At 40.5% G+C, this 19,564-nt stretch overlaps 1 protein-coding gene across 4 annotated transcripts in view; it reads right to left on the bottom strand.

Annotated features, from left to right (window-relative positions):
* The window catches only part of ADCYAP1 (adenylate cyclase activating polypeptide 1), a 66,133-nt gene that overhangs the window by 35,246 nt on the left and 11,323 nt on the right, over positions 1-19,564 (bottom strand). For all 4 annotated transcript variants that reach the window (XM_045781941.2, XM_087869943.1, XM_087869944.1 and 1 more), the window contains exon 3: positions 1,050-1,084. The gene's annotated coding sequence lies outside the window, so the exon portion shown is untranslated. The remainder of the gene's footprint in view (positions 1-1,049; positions 1,085-19,564) is intronic.

The following is a 19,564-nucleotide window of genomic DNA, read 5'->3' as shown; positions in this document are numbered from 1 at the left end:
CTTCAGTTCCCCACTCCCTCCTATTCAGATGGCAGAAGAATTGATGTTATTTTACTGTTATTTTGCTAGGCAGAACACTTTTTTTCATTCTTCGCTCATCTAAGATTTCCATGACCAAAAGATCTACTAAGAGTTTTCCTAAAGAAAAGAGCTGTCTGCCTTTAAGATAAAAGCTGCTATTCCCTATAATATAGATATGCAGCAACAATTTAATCTTTTTTTTTTAAGATTTTATTAATTTATTTGACAGAGAGAGACACAGCAAGAGAGGGAACACCAGCAGGGGAAGTGGGAGAGAGAGAAGCAGGCTTCCTGCTGAGCAGGGAGCCCAGTGCAGGGCTCCATCCCAGGACCCTGGGATCACGACCTGAGCCAAAGGCAGATGCTTAATGACTGAACCACCCAGGCAGCCCCAATTTAATCTTTGAAAGCAAATTTTTTCCTGTTAATTATGTATCTAATAAATACTAAAGCAATCTATGCTTTAGTATCCAGAGAGGATCCCAGGCACACTATCAATTTGAAATATTAACTAACAGTTTAAAAATTATTATGTACACATTATTCAAGTATGTACCTGGTAACCAAAATTAATATACAAGAATTTCTGCGTATCAACAATAAGCAGTAGAAAATAAAATGCAAACTATTCCCTTAAAAGTAACCACAAAAATTGTAAAATACCTAAGAATAGTCTTAACAAAAAAATGCAGAGGAGCTATCCTAGTAAGTTCCAAAATCCACTGAGGGCATAAATATGTAAACTAAAATAATAGGAGCCATAACATTTTAATGGGAAGTCTAAATATTATAACAGCATCGATTTTGCCAGAATTAATGTATAAATTCAATATGATACAAAATAAAATTCCAAAAGCATTTGCAATTAGAGGTTTAAAAACAAACCAAATCATTTTCAGATTTGGGAGAAAAAACAAGCATGCAGGACTATCTAGGGAAAAAAATTTAGGATGAATAATAATGAAGAAAAATATACATTATGATATATTTAAAGGTATTACAAAACTATATTTCAAAAAGATACTTACACGCAAGTGTTCACAGAAGCATTATTCACAATAGCCTAAAGGAGAAAACAGCCCAAATATACATCAGCAGACGGATGGATTTTAAAGTGCAGTATATACACATAACAATATTATTCAGTTGTAAAAGGAATGAAATTTTGATACATGCTACAATATAGATGAACCATGAAAACATTCTGCTAAGTGAAATAAGCCAGACGCAGAACGACAAATATTGTATGATTGCACTTATATTAGGTACCTAGAATAGGCGAGTGCATAGAGGTGGAAAGTAGAATAGAGGTTGGCAGGGGCTGGAAGGAGGGAAACAAGGAATTATTGTTTAATGAGTACAAAGCTTCTATTTGAGATGTTGGAAAAGTTCTGAAAATGGATAATGATATTGTTCATTGTTAATGTAGTTAACACCACTGAATTGTATGCTTACATGATTAAAATGGTAAATTTTATGTTATGTACATTTTGCATAACATAAAATAGCAATTAAAAATAGCAAAAAAAAATTAATCTGAACAATGTAATATTGGTGCCTTCCCTGCAGACAGACTGATGCCCAATATGAAAAGCCCAAGAAACAAATCTAAGTATTTCTTTGAATTATTTTGGAACAAAGATTATATTTCTAATACATGCCATATTCCAAAACAGGTTCCAGGCAGATATAAATCTTTCAAAATAAAGCACTAGAACAAAAATGTAGACTAATTATGTGAATTTAGAGCATGGAGATTTTCCCTTCCTATAACAGTAGATGGAGTAATCACAAAGGAAGAAATAAATAAAGTTGATTATATCGAAATGTTGTAATTTTGTAAGTCAAAAAACATCATTATCATAATCAAAATGTAAATCATAAACTGGGAAAATGTCCTTTCTATGTAAAGAGACTTTACCAAAAAAATAAGACAGACACTTCAGTAGAAAATTGGCCAAAGGATATAGACAGGCAATTTCCAAAACAAGAAAAGCAACAGGTCAATGATATATGGAAAAGTATTCAATGGTAAAAAATATTCACTGGCATTACTTAGTGAATTATGACAGAAAATCAGTGGAGAGACAGATACCCTCATGCTCTACTGATGGGAACATAAATCAATTCAACTTTTGAAAAAAGAACCATTTGGCAGACTATATCAAAAGCCTTTCATACAGCAATTCCACTTCTAGAAACCTATTGCTAGGAAATTAATGATCAAGTGCACAAAGTAAACATCAAGAATGTTCATTTCAGCAAAGTTTATAAGAATGGAGAAATTCTAAAGTGTACCCAACAAAAGGAGATTAACTGAATTAATTAAATAGAGTAAATGGCACATTCTTACAATGGGATGCCATGCAGCCGTTAAAATTATTGTGAAGAGTTTATGAATTGAACTTAAAATGTTTGTGATAAATTGCTAAGAAGAAAAAGGGCCACAAAGATGTTTACAGAGTATGATTTCATTTTCATAGAAATGAGTAAGTATATATGTATGCATATATTTGCAAGAAACGTATCTAAAAAGATATCAAAAGAGAAAAATAAAAGTGTATTACATAAACTTTATAATGACAACAGTGAATATAAAAAGGACAGCACTCATCTAAGTTTCCATTTTTGTCAAAACAAAATTTCGTTTTCCATATTCCCGTATTCCCTTTGATTTCTGCCTTACAAGCAAACAAAATTTGACAGTCATCATAACTACTGACAAAACCCTCCTTAGAATTCTACTGTGTCAGAAACAAGGAAAGACCACAAGAGAAATAGATGGAGGGATGGAGGGATGGATGGATGGACACATGGGTAGATACTCATAAATCAGCAAGGCACTTACTTTTTAAAAAAGATTTATGTATTTATTTTAGAGAGTGAGCATGAGCTGGGGGAGGGGAAGGGGGGAAGAATAGAGAGAATCTCAAGAGAATCTCCCCACCTAGCGTACAACCCAGTGCAGGGCTTGATCCCAGGACCCTGAGATCATGACCTGAGGCGAAATCAAGAGTCAGAGGCTCGGGGCACCTGGGTGGCACAGCGGTTAAGCGTCTGCCTTCGGCTCAGGGTGTGATCCTGGCGTTATGGGATCGAGCCCCACATCAGGCTCCTCCGCTATGAGCCTGCTTCTTCCTCTCCCACTCCCCCTGCCTGTGTTCCCTCTCTCACTGGCTGTCTCTATCTCTGTCAAATAAATAAATAAAATCTTTAAAAAAAAAAAAAGAGTCAGAGGCTTAACCAACTGAGGCACCCACACACCCTGGCAACTTACTTTTTAAGATCACGGTTCATAATAAGGAAAAGTTACCATTACTGTCACAATCAATTTCTATGGAGTTTTACCAAGGTTCAGAAAGCGTGATTAGGAGAGAGCAATGCGAGCTGTACCTTCCTGAGCACAATGTCACAAAGCAAGTCTTTTCTACAATTAAAAAAAAAAAAAGTTGATGCAGCTATTGTTAAAACTATGCCAGAAAAATCACTAGAGGAAGCTGTATGAAAGCAAGATCATGAGGCTCCAGAGAAGTTACTCAAAGGGTGGCACCTTGTCCATCTGTTGTCATCCTACCAACTGGTCCAGCTTCTTCCCCAACTGGTTCTCCAAGAGGTTGGCACTTGGTTAGCGAAGCCGCTGCAAAGACCACATTTATGGGAAATGGCTCTGCTCTGCTTTTGTATCACGATGTAGAGCAAAAGACTTGTCCTATCCTTCAGAGCCTTCATGGGGTAATTTTACACCCTTCCGTGTGATTATTTGGATGATGTCTGTCTCTGCAGCTAAACCATAAGCAAGCTGAGCCTGGAATCCATCTGCGTTTGCACACCTCCATATCCCTAGCACAGTGCGTGATGCAAATGGCCTCTCAACAGATACAGGTGAGTGAGGAGAAAGCCAGCAAACTAGATCTAGACTGCTATCCTTCATGTTTCTAGCCTTACTCTCTTCATCTAAAAATACAGATTTGCCCATGACAAAGGATTATTGTAAGGACCAAAATTAAATAAGATGTGTTCCATGGCTATCCCAGTAAATTCTTCATAAAAACAATTCTCTTGTACTTTCTCTTCTTCTCCAAGTTACAGTTGGAGCTCCATGACCTATCAGATACGTAACTAAATATGATTGAGTCTTCCACCTGTAAAATAAGGGATTAGGTGCTCTTTAAAGTCATGTCCTCCCCTAACATTCTCTAATTCAATATAAACACCCCAAAAATTGTCCCTAGGAGATGGGCTCACAATACATTCTGGTGGCTACAATTGGATATGGCACTTAGAAGAAGCCCAAGGTGTGGAAATAATACAGAACACATTAATAAAGGATAATATCAAAATTCAAACATTTTACTTCAGGGTGGAAAGGAGAATTAGCTGTCAGAATATATGTATCTCAAACAAAGGACGGTCATTAAAATCAAATTACTCATCAACAATGAGCAGGGTTTTAGAAATGTAATATTTCAATTGCATCAAAACTGGCCTTGTAAAAAAAACCTTTTTCCTCCTCTATTCAGCTCAAAATCTGGCTTGTGTCATCCCGTGCACTGTGGCATTTGTTCATTGAACCATTGTCCCTCTCGAGGGATGGTTTTTCACCCCAACAAAAATAACTATGAATCACTGGTTCTAGGAATATTTTCTCCCTTGTTTTGCTCACAGTATGAATGACAGATTTCAGCCTATTTATTTCTTGTATAAGCAAAAGTTGCCATTAACCTGAAATGGTCTATACTGCAAATGCAAACTGTTGCTTCTTATTTTCAGATTTGGGGGAACTATGAAGTTCTCATTAGGAGTTCATAATTTTCCTCCAGAGAGGATATGAGTAATGAGGGCAGGGGGGAAGTTTCACAGCAAATAATATTTAAAGTTTTTCTCCAGATACAACTGTTTATGTGACTGGAAAACTATAAGAAAAATATTCCCTTAGTATTTATTTCTGTAGCTTTTCTATGGCATCTATAATCAAATGTTGGGAAAATTTTACATATATTTCCAGGTTTCATAAAGGAAAAAAGCATTTAACACAGACACACAGTGCGTTTTTCTGTTTCCCCTGTTAAAGGATCATTTTTTCTGTTAAACAACCCTGTGAAATTGAATCTAACTTGCAGTTTTTCCTTGTGAAGTTGCTACAGTAATAGTAATTTTCATCTCTATTGCTATGTTCTCTCCGAGAATCTTGTATTTTTCCACTTAGATCACATACCCACACATTCTTGTAATTGCTTGTCCAATTATCTGACTAGAAAAATGTAATCTCCTTGAGGACAGAGCACATTACTGGTTCTCTGAATATATGAATACATCACTTAAAAGAAAATTAATGAATAAGGTAATTCAAAGGGAATATATACACAACTCTGTAAAATACATCATATCCTTACAAGAAGATTATGTAATTCTTTATTGTCACACTTATGATCTAAAAATTCTAATATGAATTTAATTTGTTCAGCTTTATTGAGATTTTATTGATGTACAGTACATGGGGCACCTGGGTGGCTCAGTCGGTTAAACATTTGCCTTCGGCTCAGGTCATGATCCAGGGGTCTGGGATCAAGCCCCAACTCAGGCTCCCTGGTTCTCCCTCTGACCCTCCCCCCAAGGCTCTCTCTCTCTCTCTCTCAAATAAATAAATAAAATCTTTTTAAAAATTATATACAGTAGACCTAAGTTTAAGGGGAACAATGTGATAATTTGATATATGTATACATTACAAAATGATTACCATAACGAGGTTAGTTAACACCTCCATCCGTCACATAAGTGCCTGTGTATGTCCTGTGTGTGTGTGTGTGTTAATACTCCCTTAACAACTTCCAAGTATATAATACAATATTTTAAATTATAGCCGCCATGTTGTACATTAGATCCCCAGAATTTATTAACCTTATAACGGAAGTCTGTACCCTTTAAGCACCATCTCCCTCCACCCCCTCAGCCTGGCAACCACCATTCTCCTTTCTTTCTTCCGGTTTACCTTCTTTAGACTCCACATAGGGATGAGAATATACGTACAGTATTTGTCTTTGTCTGACTTTGTGACGTGATTTTAAATGTAGCAAATAGAAGGCCAGCGGTTTCTAATACATGGACGGCAAAGATGAAGCCTGAGATAATATTGTAATACACAGTTTCATCATTTCTCTAACTAAAATTTCAAAGTTTTCATTCTATAGCTTGGAATGCCAGGAATGAACATCACTTCTGACATTAAACAAGAGCATTATTCAAGAGTATTATTCGACAAGAGCGTTATTCACATTAAACAAGAGTCTTATACCATACTATAAATACTCATAACATTCAGACGCCTTTCCAGTAAATAGGAATAAAATTAAATGGCCTTCGGGAGCTTCTACACTTGGCAACTGCTTAAAATCGGATAATCACAGACTGTTAGAATTAGAAGGGACCTTCGTGGTGTCCAGTCCAAATCTCTCATATTGCAGCAGAGAACAGGCCCAGCGAGCAGGTGCCTCACCCAGCAACCTTCCAGCTCCTTTTTCAGGACCCAGGACAGAGCTCCTGCCACCTCAAGAGGCCAATTCCGCCCAGCAGTTCTTTACTTTCCCATTCAGCCATCCAAGTCCTCAGTCTCCGGGAATTTTTTTTTTTAAGATATTATAATTTATTTGACAGAGAGAGAGGACAAGCAGGGGGAGTGGCAGGCAGAGGGAGAGAGAGAAGCAGTCTTCTAGCTGAGCAGGGAGCCAGATGTGGGGCTCAATCCCAGGACCCTGAGATCATGACCCAAGCTGAAGGCAAACCCTTATCTGAGACGTCAGGCGTCCCAGTCCCAGGGAAATTTTAATCATCCATTGGAAAGCATAAATTAATGTAAAAAAATTACGTATAAATCTCAACAAATTTTGAATTTGCCGTTACGGTTCCTTTCCAATTAGAACAAAACAAAAAAACCATCACGGTCTTTAGACAGACAAACAATAGTTTGTTGACTCAACAAATCACAGCCTCTACAAAAGCTTAAAAGAATATCCAATTACCGGATGTATAACATATAAAGACCACCTTTGCATGGGCCAACCGTATTGCCCCTGAGCACAGATATCAGTGATCAGTTATCTCCGCACAAATATTCCCAGCCCTGAAATGTAGAGGGCAGATAGCATTCAGCTCCTATGGTGCAGCAGCACCACCTAGTGGCCATTTGGAGGACTCTTTCTCACTGCCCAAACTGCCTCACTTGGCCTTTGTAGGTAGCGATTTTAAGATACATCTGGACCAAGATATATACTCATGAAACTACTTCTACCTTATTTTTTTTTTTTAGATTTTATTTATTTTACAGAGAGAGACAGCCAGCAAGAGAGGGAACACAAGCAGGGGGAATGGGAGAGGAAGAAGCAGGCTCCTAGCGGAGGAGACTGATGTGGGGCTGGATCCCAGAACGCTGGGATCACGCCCTGAGCCAAAGGCAGACGCTTAAATGACTGAGCCACCCAGGCGCCCCAACTACTTCTACCTTATTACAGGAAATCCTCTGATTCACAGAGTACAATCCACCCAGCAAATAGGAGCCATCTATCATAAAGCCAATTGAGACCGGAAACAATTTATACTGGTGAGCAAGAACTTCAGCCTTCCTATCTTTCACTTTAAATACCGCAATTATTGAGGGGCGCCTGGGTGGCTCAGTCGTTAAGCACCTGCCTTGGGCTCTAGTCATGATCCCAGGGTCCTGGAATCGAGCCCCACATCAGGCTCCCCGCTCAGTGGGAAGCCTGCTTCTCCCTCTCCCACTCCCCCTGCTTGTGTTCCCCCTGCTTGTGTTCCCCCGCTTGTGTTCCCCTCTCTCCGTCAAATAAATAAAATCTTTACAAAATAAATAAATAAATTATTTAAATGGCACTGTTTTTCCCCCCAGCTGCTGCCTAAATGAGAGGAAGCAAAACTAGAAATGACAGAAGCAATTAGAAAGTGCACCATTTCACAGAAACTTTCAATATGACAGAAAAGAGAACATAAAAATGAAATGGAAACATACTACATTTATGTATTGACCAAAGTTAGTATCTTGAGCCAAGGAAGTGCTTGATTATTTCTGGATATAGTCAGGAAGGAGGGAAAAAAATCAGATTTTTTTTCCTGGGTTTACTTGGCTGTGAATGGCATGCTGACCTTGAACTTGAGAGCACTCGTTCTTGCTCTGTGTATTTACTTGGGCTCATGGTCTTTTAATGTAAGGCAAAATAACATTTTAAAAAAGCAAACATCCTCTCCCTTAAGGACTGATGGTTGAGGAATCAAGCCTGAAAGAGCCTTTGTTGGATGGTAGATCCCACATCCACAGACAAACTTCTTTGCTTTACACACTTTATCTGCTGGGTAGTACACACATTTTATTCCACATAGAAGAACTTTGCCATTCTCTGAAGGGGTGACTTCCCCCCTGAGAAAGACCATAAGGTAACTTGTAACGACCTTTTACTTGATTAATGTAAGAGCGAATTTGGTCATTTCTGACCAAAAAATAATAGAACTGCTTGAGTTAGTACCTTAAGGGGAGCTCATTAATAAGAAAGAAACCCAGTGAGTCCTGTCTGGGTTTAAGAAACAGAAACTGTGTTTCTGTTGTAGCAACACTACAACAATGGGAGGGCCTCCCGCTTTCTGTGTGTGTGTGATTCCTTCACCCAACTACCCACAATGAAGTGATTATGCCCAGATGCCTCATGCCAAAGTCACCTTGGGTTTTCAGAAACTGGAAGACAATAAAACCAGATCTGAATTCTACAAGAGGAGAAGGTCTGAGAAGGTCCCTTGTGCCTCCTGGAGCTAATTCTTTATTCCTGCATCTCACGAGGGAACACAGTGTTCCCTGTGAGCTCCGGGAGCCTTGTTCAGAGTGAGATTCCCCAAGCTCCTCGTCTTTATTCCACATAGGAAGTGGCAGGTCAGAAACAAAAAGCATTGCCTGAATTGAAAACGTCACTTAATAGTCAGCCATGGAAAGGTGAAAAGAAATCTGTAAGTTGTCAAGCGAAGAGGCTTCTAAGTGTGAACCACCAATTCTAGGAAACATTTCTACAGTTAAACAGAAGCAAAGAGAACCAAGTTAGAGACAGGAAATGACTACCCAAAATATGAGAGCCAAAAAAATAAAAAATAAAAGGACGGGTTTGGTTTTTATCGTTGCGCCCCCCTCCCACTTGAGCAGATAGCTCTGACTGCTGAACAGTAACTTGTGCGCACGCTGCCTGTACTCAGGAAGCCCGGCATCTTTCACGGTCGCGAATTGAGACATTTGCTGGAATTTCCTGCAGAAGACAGGGGAAAACAATTTGGAAAGTGAAATCTTTCTGAGAATTTCTCCAACCTAGTTTATGAAAAAAGAAGCCAGTTTAGAAGCAGAGGAAGTGCCTTTGATTAAAGAAATCACCAATTTTGGGAGAAAAATGAGAAAACAGCATCCATGTTATTATTTCCCAAGTATGCCCTCATACGACCATCCTAGGGGCTAATCATTCTTTTCTCGTTATCATTCTTTTTTCAATAAAGACAATTTGTAAGAATCTACATTTCTCTTCCAGGTGGAACTTATATAACTCTTTTTCATTCTACATTTTTAAAATGCTCCAGGAGGATTTTTATTTTTCCTTGGTTTTCCCTAGCGCCATAATGAAATGCCAGATTTCTTTTTGTGGGGCAGCCTTGCTAGGAAAGTCTTGATGAAAGATAAAAAGAGAAGGCTGAGAAGGGAAACCACCACGTGCCTGGCCTACAGCACATCCCACTTTTTATTCAAGTGCTGTGGCCCCCGTGCTTTGCTGTCACATTTCGCCATCTGTGTGCTTGTTATCGTGGGGAATGAAAAGCAAACCAGTGTCAAGCAGTGGAACCTTTAGATGTTAGAAGAATGGTGTGGGGTCTCTTTTATATAAAAAGTCAATGATCTTGGTTGCTAAGGATACCTTTTCACAACAAATATGTAGAGAGACCTTGACAAATGGTTAGGGACACTGAATAGAATTTTACAATGAGGCTGCCTGTTTCTTATTGTTTTTCTTACACTTGAGTGTTGTTTTTAAAAATGGTATGCCACTTTTAGATGGCATAACAAGCCCAGATTGCTAAAAAAATAATTCCAGGAATCTAAGAAACCAATCTTAATAAAAACCAAATTCTGCAGCCTAACCTGCAAAACCAGAGTTACTACGTCCAGTGCTAGAACGTTCAGAATTTCTACATTGTTAAAAGTGAAGTACAAACTGGGACTGGATTAACCAGACTGACGGTCTGAAAAGCTGAAATTCACTAAATATCCGCTAACTGTAGTTACACTGTCTCCTACCTATCACGGCCCAAGAGATAATTTCACACAAAATGAAAAGAAGAAAGGAGAGAGAAAATAATTATGATGCTACTTCTCTTTATATATAGAAGATGGACTTTATTTCTTGGACTATAAATTAAGAAATTAATCCCTGAAAAGCCTACAAGGTCAAAACAAAAGAATAATAAGTTACCACTGCTCCCGAGTACGCTACTGCTCTGAGAACATCTAAGTGAAACATAATGAGCATATGAAAAACAAATGAGAAATCAAGTAATGCATGAATCTCATGTATTAAATAGAAAATTCTTTTTTTTTTTAAGATTTTTATTTATTTATTCGACAGAGAGAGAGACAGCCAGCGAGAGAGGGAACACAAGCAGGGGGAGTGGGAGAGGAAGAAGCAGGCTCATAGCAGAGGAGCCTGATGTGGGGCTCGATCCCAGAATGCCGGGATCACGCCCTGAGCCGAAGGCAGACGCTTAACTGCTGTGCCACCCAGGCGCCCCTAAATAGAAGATTCTTGAAGAAACACAGCATGTCACTGGTACAAAATAGAAAAACCAAGAGGTTCAGAGGAGGGAGCTTTAGAGAACGTATCATCTTATCCCCATTTTCCCCCAGTTTTATTGAGATAAAACTGGCATACAGCACAATGTAAGTTTAAGGTGTACAGCATAAGGACTTGTATGTAGCATGAAATGTTTCCGGGGCGGCTGGGTGGCTCAGTTGCTTAAGCATCTGATGCTTGGTTTCAGCTCAGGTCATGATTTCAGGGTCGTGAGATGGAGCCCCAGTTGGGTGGGCTCCACACTCAGCAGGGAGGCTTCTTGGAGTTCTCACCCTCTCCTTCTCCTCCCTCCACTCACGCACACTCATGCTCTCTCTTTCTCTCTCTTCCTCAAATAAATAAATGAATGTTTAAAAAAAAAGAAATAATTTTTACAATAAATTCAATTAACATTCATCATGTCACATAGATACAAAAGAAGAAAAAGAAAAAAATGTTTTGTCCCTTGGGATGAATTGATGGTATTACAAATACGTTGACCACTCCCTGTGCCTCAGGTTCATAAACCTCAAACACAAAAATCAGCAAATCTTTCTTCTTTTCACTCAGTTTCATATTTGAAATAATAATCATGGGGACTGTATGGGTAACTTTTGCCCAAGAATGCTTCCCCTAAAGAATATTGAAATTACTTTTCCCATTAAAAATTCTATGAATGATGATTTCTCTTCTTTCTTCAAGTCATCATTAAAAATAACTGAGTTAAGACAGAGTTAAGATGGCAGAGGAGTAGGAGACACCGTTTTCAGCCGGTCCTCCGAGTCGAGCTGGATAGGTACCAGACCAGCCTAAACAACCACGGAACCAGCCTGAGACGCAGGAAGACGCATCTGGATCTCTACAAATGAACATCTCCAGCGCTGAGTATTGAGGTACGAAGCGGGGAGCCATGAAACCGGGCACAGATATCGGAAGATAAACGGAAGGGGGAGGGAGCCGCCGCGTTCGGGCGCCGGGAAGCGGCAGCCACCTGCACGGGGGAGCGGGCGGGCTCACAGAGGGCACCCGCGAGAGAGCGGACTGAGACCGGTGAGCCGTGAACGGGCGCGCCACCAGGCATCTCCCGGAACCCCGGAATCCCGGTGCGCTCACCAGGCAGAGACTGAGACAGGGAGACCCAGGAGCGCGCGGGGCGGCTGGCGGCATTAGAAACACAAAGGACAGAGACACGCCGGCCCTGGAAGTGAGGGCTGGGACGCCGGGTGTGGGGCGCACATCCCGGGACGCTGCAGGGTTGAGCAGCACCAACAGAAACAGAGTTAAAGTGGCCAGAACATTAGTAGAGAACGGGCCGCAATCCTTCTGTTCCGTGACAGAGGCTGAAATTCGGCCGCTGCTGCTCTGACTCTCAGAAGAGGCACAGCAAACCGCCAGGGAAAGCCGCCAGAGAACAAAAGCCTGGAAATACCGGCTCAGGGAGTGCCCATCCCCATCCCCCCTCGCAGGGGACACCGAGACTCTACCCAAACAGGGCTGCCTGAGTATCGGCGCGGCAGGCCCCTCCCCCAGAACACAGAAGGCAGGCTGAAAAATCAAGCCCACAACCCGGGCGCCTGGGTGGCGCAGTCATTGAGCGCCTGTCTTCGGCTTAGGGCGTGATCCCGGCGTTCCGGAAAGGAGTCCCTCATCGGGCTCCTCCGCTGGGAGCCTGCTTCTTCCTCTCCCACTCCCCTGCTTCTGTTCCCTCTCTCGCTGGTTGGCTGCCACATAAATAAATAAATAAAATCTTTAAAGAAGAAGCCCACATCCCTAAGATCCCTATAAAACAAGGGACACGGCCTGGGACCCAGTCAATAATTTGGGCTCTGGAAACCCCACAACCTCTCTTCATCAGAATGACAAGAAGGAGAAGCCCCCCCCCAGCAAAGAAAAGACAGTGAGTCTGTGGCCTCTGCCACAGAAATAATGGATATGGATGTAACCAAATTATCAGAAATGGAATTCAGAGTAACGATGGTCAAAATGATGAGTAGAATTGAAAAAACTATTAACGAAAAGGTTACTGAGAATATAGAATCCCTAAGGACAGAAATGAGAGCGAATCTGACAGAAATTAAAAATTCTATGAGCCAAATGCAGGCAAAACTAGAGGCTCTGATGGCCAGGGTCGCAGAAGCAGAGGAACGGGTTAGTGAATTGGAGGATGGGTTAATAGAGGAAAAAATGAAAATAGAAGATGGTCTTAAAAAAATCCACGCCCACGAATGTAGGTTACGGGAGATTACTGACTCAATGAAACGATCCAATGTTAGAATCATCAGCATCCCCGAGGGGGTGGAGAAAAACAGAGGTCTAGAAGAGATATTTGAACAAATTGTAGCTGAAAACTTCCCTAATCTAGCGAGGGAAACAAACATTCGTGTCCAAGAGGCAGAGAGGACCCCTCCCAAGCTCAACCACGACAAACCTACGCCACGTCACGTCATAGTGCAATTCGCAAATATTAGATGCAAGGATACAGTATTGAAAGCGGCCAGGGCAAAGAAATTTCTCACGTACCAAGGCAAAAGCATCAGAATTACGTCAGACCTGTCTACACAGACCTGGAATGAGAGAAAGGGTTGGGGGAGCATATTTAAAGCTCTTTCAGAGAAAAACATGCAGCCAAGGATCCTTTATCCAGCAAGGCTCTCATTCAGAATTGATGGAGAAATAAAGACATTTCAGAATCGCCAGTCACTAACCAATTTCGTAACCACGAAACCAGCCCTACAGGAGATATTACGGGGGGTTCTATAAAAGTAAAAAGGCCCCAAGAGTGATACAGAACAGAAAGTCACAGCCAATACAAACAAAGACTTTACTGGCAACATGGCAACATTAAAATCATATCTCTCAGTAATCAGTCTTAATGTAAATGGTTTGAACCATCCCATAAAATGCCACAGGGTTGCAGATTGGATAAAAAGAAATGACCCATCCATTTGCTGTCTACAAGAGACTCATTTCAAACCCAAAGATGCATTCAGACTGAGAGTAAGGGGATGGAGTACCATCTTTCACGCAAATGGACCTCAAAAGAAAGCTGGGGTAGCAATTCTCATATCAGATAAATTGGATTTTAAACTACAGACTATAGTTAGAGACGCAGAAGGGCACTATATTATTCTTAAGGGAAGTATTCAACAAGTGGATATGACAATTATAAATATATACGCCCCCAACAGCAGCAAGATACACAAGCCAACTCTTAACCAGAATAAAGAGACATATAAATAAAAATACATTAATAGTAGGGGACCTCAACACTCCACTATCAGAAATAGACAGAACACCCTGGCAAAAACTAAGCAAAGAATCAAAGGCTTTGAATGCCATACTCGATGAGTTGGACCTCATAGATATATATAGAACACTACACCCCAGAACCAAAGAATACTCATTCTATTCTAATGCCCATGGAACATTCTCAAGAATAGACCATGTTCTGGGGCACAAAACAGGTCTCAGCAGATACCAAAAGATTGAAATTATCCCCTGCATATTCTCAGACCACAACGCTCTGAAATTGGACCTCAACCACAAGGAAAAATTTGGAAGAAACTCAAACACTTGGAGACTAAGAACCATCCTGCTCAGGAATGAATCGATAAACCAGGAAATCAAAAATCAAATTAAACAATTTATGGAGACCAATGAGAATGAAAATACAACAGTCCAAAACCTATGGGATACTGCAAAGGCAGTCCTAAGGGGGAAATACATAGCCATCCAAGCCTCACTCAAAAGAATAGAAAAATCTAAAATGCAGTTTTTATATTCTCACCTCAAGAAGCTGGAACAGCAACAGAGGGACAGGCCTAATCCACGCACGAGGAAGCAGTTGACCAAAATTAGAGCTGAAATCAATCAAGCAGAAACCAGAAGTACAGTAGAGCAGATCAACAGGACTAGAAGCTGGTTCTTTGAGAGAATCAATAAAATTGACAGACCCCTGGCAAGACTTATCCAAAAGAAAAGAGAAAGGACCCAGATTATTAAAATTATGAATGAAAAAGGAGAGGTCACGACGAGCACCATTGAAATTGGAAGGATTATTAGAAATTTTTATCAACAGCTATATGCCAATAAACTAAGCAATCTGGAAGAGATGGAATCCTTCCTGGAAACCTATAAACTACCAAGATTGAAACCGGAAGAAATTGATTCCTTAAACAGGCCAATTAATTATGAAGAAATTGAGTCAGTGATAAACAACCTTCCAAATAACAAAACTCCAGGCCCGGACGGTTTTCCTGGGGAATTATACCAAACATTCAAAGAAGAAATAATACCTATTCTCCTAAAGCTATTTCAAAAAATAGAAACAGAAGGAAAGCTACCAAACTCATTCTATGAGGCCAATATTACCTTGATCCCCAAACCAGGCAAAGACCCCATCAAAAAGGAGAATTACAGACCGATTTCCCTAATGAATATGGATGCCAAAATCCTCAACAAGATACTTGCTAATAGAATCCAACAGTACATTAAAAGGATTATCCATCACGATCAAGTGGGATTCATACCTGGGATGCAAGCGTGGTTCAATATTCGCAAATCAATCAGCGTGATACATCATATCAACAAGAAAAGACTCAGGAACCATATGATCCTCTCAATCGATGCCGAAAAAGCATTTGACAAAATACAGCATCCTTTCCTGATTAAAACCCTTCAGAGTGTAGGAATAGAAGGTACATTTCTCAATCTCATAAAAGCCATCTATGAAAAGCCTACTGCAAATATTATTCTCAATGGGGAAAAGCTGGAAGCCTTTCCCTTAAGATCAGGAACTCGACAAGGATGCCCACTCTCGCCACTATTATTCAACATAGTACTAGAAGTCCTTGCAACAGCAATCAGACGACAAAAAGGGATCAAAGGTATTCAAATTGGCAAAGAAGAAGTCAAAATGTCTCTCTTTGCAGATGACATGATACTCTATATGGAAAACCCAAAAGAAGCCACTCCCAAACTATTAGAAGTTATAGAGCAATTCAGTAATGTGGCAGGATACAAAATAAATGCTCAGAAATCAGTTGCATTTCTATACACGAATAACGAGACCGAAGAAAGAGAAATTAGGGAATCCATCCCATTTACAATAGCACCAAAAACCATACGTTACCTTGGAATTAACTTAACCAGAGACGTAAAGGACCTATATTCTAGAAACTATAAATCACTCTTGAAAGACATTGAGGAAGACATAAAAAGATGGAAAGATATTCCATGCTCATGGATCGGAAGAATTAACATAGTTAAAATGTCCATGCTACCCAGAGCAATCTACACTTTCAATGGTATCCCGATCGAAATACCAAGGACATTTTTCAAAGAACTGGAACAAACAGCCCTTAAATTTGTATGGAAACAGAAAAGGCCCCGAATCTCCAAGGAACTGTTGAAAAGGAAAAACAAAGCTGGGGGCATCACAATGCCGGATTTCGAGCTGTACTACAAAGCTGTGATCACAAAGACAGCATGGTACTGGCACAAAAACAGACACATAGACCAATGGAACAGAATAGAGAGCCCAGAAATGGACCCTCGGCTCTTTGGGCAACTAATATTTGATAAAGCAGGAAAAAACATCCGGTGGGAAAAAGACAGTCTCTTCAATAAATGGTGCTGGGAAAATTGGACAGCTACATGCAAGAGAATGAAACTTGACCACTATCTCACACCATACACAAAAATAAACTCCAAATGGATGAAAGACCTCGATGTGAGACAGGAATCCATCAAAATTCTAGAGGAGAACATAGGCAACAACCTCTACGACATCGGCCAAAGCAACCTTTTTCATGACACATCCCCAAAGGCAAGAGAAACAAAAGATAAAATGAATTTATGGGACTTCATCAAGATTAAAAGTTTCTGCACATCCAAGGAAACAGTCAGAAAAACTAAGAGGCAGCCCACGGAATGGGAGAATATATTTGCAAATGACACTACAGATAAAGGACTGGTATCCAAGATCTACAAAGAACTTCTCAAACTCAATACACGAGAAACAAATAAACAAATCAAAAAATGGGCAGAAGATATGAACAGACACTTTTCCAATAAAGACATACAAATGGCTAACAGACACATGAAAAAATGTTCAAAATCATTAGCCATCAAGGAAATTCAAATCAAAACCACACTGAGATACCACCTTACACCAGTTAGAATAGCAAAAATAGACAAGGCAAGAAACAACAATTGTTGGAGAGGATGTGGAGAAAGGGGATCCCTCCTACATTGTTGGTGGGAATGCAAGTTGGTACAGCCACTCTGGAAAACAGTGTGGAGGTCCCTTAAAAAGTTAAAAATTGAGCTACCCTATGATCCAGCCATTGCACTACTGGGTATTTACCCCAAAGATACAGACGTAGTGAAGAGAAGGGCCATATGCACCCCAATGTTCATAGCAGCAATGTCCACAATAGCTAAATTGTGGAAGGAGCCGAGATGCCCTTCAACAGATGACTGGATTAAGAAGTTGTGGTCCATATATACAATGGAATATTACTCAGCTATCAGAAAGAATGAGTTCTCAACATTTGCTACAACATGGACAGCACTGGAGGAGATAATGCTAAGTGAAATAAGTCAAGCAGAGAAAGACAACTATCATATGATTTCTCTCATCTATGGAACATAAGAACTAGGATGATCGGTAGGGGAAGAAAGGGATAAAGAAAGGGGGGGTAATCAGAAGGGGGAATGAAACATGAGAGACTATGGACTATGAGAAACAAACTGAGGACTTCAGAGGGGAGGGGGGTGGGGGAATGGGATAGACCGGTGATGGGTAGTAAGGAGGGCACGTATTGCATGGTGCACTGGGTGTTATACACAACTAATGAATCATCGAGCCTTACATCGGAAACCGGGGATGTACTGTATGGTGACTAACATAATATAATAAAAAATCATTAAAAAAAAATAAAAATAAATAAAAATAACTGAGTTAAAATTCTATAAAATAAATCAGAAATCTAATTTTCTAAAGACCCTAAAGAGAATGCAGGCATATTCAACTTCGAATGAGGAAGCCTAATGAAAAATTATTCATCTGTGTAATTAATAGAGCAACCAAATGTCAGACACAAGCATGTCATTGGCTCCAGCTGTCAGTCCTCGCCTGAAAAGAAGGCACAGAGCTTCTTGGCTTTGTCCTGACCCTCCGCGACTTCTGGCAGGGGTTCGGGGGGTAGCTTTTACTCCTGCCCTCCATTCTGTTCAAGACTGCCCTTTCCCAAAGGGCTCAGAGGATAACAGATAAGAAACCCCAATATGAGGGACGTCTGGCTGGCTCAGTTCATAGAGCATACAACTCTTGATCTCAGGGTCATGAGTTCAAGCCCCAAACTGGGTGTAGAACTTACTTTAAAAAAAAAAAAAATTTCAGTATGAAATTTCTCAAGTTGTAAATACAAATGTGTTTATGGAATTAACTGAAACCTGTTGCAGGTTAGCCAGTGAGTAGAAATGTCATGATAGAATTCTAAGATGACCCCAAGATTCCTGACCCCACTGTACACACTCTGTACAAACTCTTCCCTACTGAGTGTGAGTGTGACTTGTAACTGTGGTGGAATAGGAGCTCCCATGATTATATTACATCACATGGCACGAGAGATTTTGCAGATATAATAAAGTCCCTCATCAGTTTACTCTGAGTTAATCAAAAGGGAAATCATCCTGGGTGGGCCTGACCTAATCATATGAGCTCTTAAAAGTCACTGAGCCCTTCCTGAAGAAAGAAATTTGGAGGATGAGAGAGATTCTCCTGCTGGCCTCAGGGGCAAACTGCTGTGTTGGGGAGAGGACCACATGGCGGGGAAGGCCAGCAACCTCTAGAATATGAGAAGAATGCCCAGTTGGCCAACAGCAAGAAAGTGCCTACAACCATAAGGAACTGAATTCTGCCAACAACCAGTGAGCTTAGAAGAAGACCCCAAACTCCAGGGGAGATTGAAACCCTGGCCAAAACCCTGATTTCAGTTTTGTGAAAGCGTCGGATCCAGTAAAAACATACTTGGAACCCTAAGAGATCATAGAAAATATATATATTGATCTCTGTCCCCAGTTTCTGGCACAGAGCTCCTAAAATTTCCATGACTTTCTAAGTGACAACAGCCCTAGAAACAACTTTTGTTCTGATATTTGGTCTTTGACTCCAGGAACAGAGCTCCTAAATCCCTTGGAATTTCAAGGTGATAAAAGTGTCTTTTGTTCTAATGAGGTGACTGGGGGCTCCTGGAAGGGGGCTGGTCACCAGAAGGACGAAACCAAGAGGAGTGGCTTGGAATTTTCAACCCCACACCCATTCTCTAGAGAGGGGAGAAGGGATAGAAATGGTGTTAATGATTTATGCCTATGTGATGAAGCCTCCATAAAAATCCCAAAGTACAGGCTTCTGAGAGCTTCCAGGTTGGTGAACATGTGGAGGATGGGGGAGAGTGGTGCCCTCAGAAAGATGGAAGCTCCGTGCCTTTACCACACACTTTGCTTTATGCACCTGTTCCATCTGGATGTTCATCTGCATCTTTCATCATATCCTCTTCTAATAAACTGGTAAACATTAAGAAAACTGTTTTCCTGAGTTCTGTGTGCCACGCTAGTAAGTTAATCGAACCCTCAAAGGGGGTCATGGGACCTCGGATTTATAGCCTATAGGTCAGAAGCAC

This window comes from Ursus americanus, chromosome 19 (assembly GCF_024610735.1).
Source record: "Ursus americanus isolate L20-20 chromosome 19, mUrsAme1.1.p, whole genome shotgun sequence".
In the NCBI taxonomy this organism is placed as follows: Eukaryota; Metazoa; Chordata; class Mammalia; order Carnivora; family Ursidae; genus Ursus; species Ursus americanus.
Note: the sequence above shows the minus strand (reverse complement) of the source record. Positions and strands in the feature narration are given on the sequence as shown.